The sequence below is a fragment of the Galeopterus variegatus genome, unplaced genomic scaffold (genome assembly GCF_000696425.1).
Source record: "Galeopterus variegatus unplaced genomic scaffold, G_variegatus-3.0.2 Scaffold9052, whole genome shotgun sequence".
Lineage (NCBI taxonomy): Eukaryota > Metazoa > Chordata > Mammalia > Dermoptera > Cynocephalidae > Galeopterus > Galeopterus variegatus.
Genome location: NW_007735163.1, coordinates 1,836 through 3,024, shown reverse-complemented (window position 1 = coordinate 3,024; position 1,189 = coordinate 1,836).

Below are 1,189 nucleotides of genomic sequence, written 5' to 3'. Positions count from 1 at the left end.
GTAAAAAAAAAAAAAAAAAAAAAAAAAAAAAGAAATAAACACTGGCAAGGGGTGGAGTAGGGGATCGACTGGAAGCTCCACTGAAAAAATGACAAGAGGAAGTGCACCCCTTTCCTGAGGGACTGAACCAACTTCCTTTCCTCCACCAAGATACCCAGGTAGGTAAGTGTTGCCCGCAAGGAAGATTCTGAGGAGTCTGAGACTCCTCCCCCACCCCAAGAAATGTGTGGTAGGGAAAGACCAGCAAAGGAGATTCCTCCCCACAACAAGCAAACCAGCCCCAAAGGCCAAGACAACCTTCCCCAACCTAGCTGTAGCAGGTAGCCCAGCCTCGGGCACCACCAGTGGGAGTCGCAATGGCACCAGATAAATCAGGCAGACCAAAATAGCACTATGAAGTGTTAGGGTTAGGGGTCATTGGAACCACAGCCCACAAAGATCAGGACCTGCATGCTAAACCTAAACAGAAAGACTGCTCACAAAAACAAAAAAATTATATAGGACCCAGCATCTCCTAACATAATAACCAAAATGTGTAGGACACAACAGAATATCACCTGTTATACCACAAACCAGGAAAATAGTAATTTTAATGTAAAAAGACAACTTAATACACTATCACTGAAATGAATCAGATGTTGGAACTATCTGTTCCGTATCTTAAAGCAGCCATTATAAAAATGCTCCAACGAGCAACTATAAATCCCATGGTGACAAATAAAAAATTGAAAATCTCAGCAGAGAAACTGAAGAAAACTCAAATGGAAATTACGGAACTGAAAAATACAACAAAAAATTAAAAATTCACTAGATGGGCTCAATAGTAAGAGTAGAGATGACAGAGGAGTGAATTGGAGAACCTGAGGCCTCATCAACAGTATTCACCCAGTCGGAACAACAGAGAGAAAACAGCCTGCAAACAAACAGAGCCTCACAGACCTGTGGGACAACAACAGAAGACCCAACATTTACCATCTGAGCCCCACAAGGAGACTACAGCTGAAAGAGTACACAAAGAAATGACGACTGAAGCTTTCCAAATTTGGTGAAAGACATAAACTTACAATTCAAGAAGCCAAGCAACCCTAGTGAACATGAAGAAAACCATACCAATTAAACCTCTGAAAACTCAAAACAAAGAAAAAAATCTTAAAAGCAGCCAGAAAGAAATGACAGAATACCCAAAGGG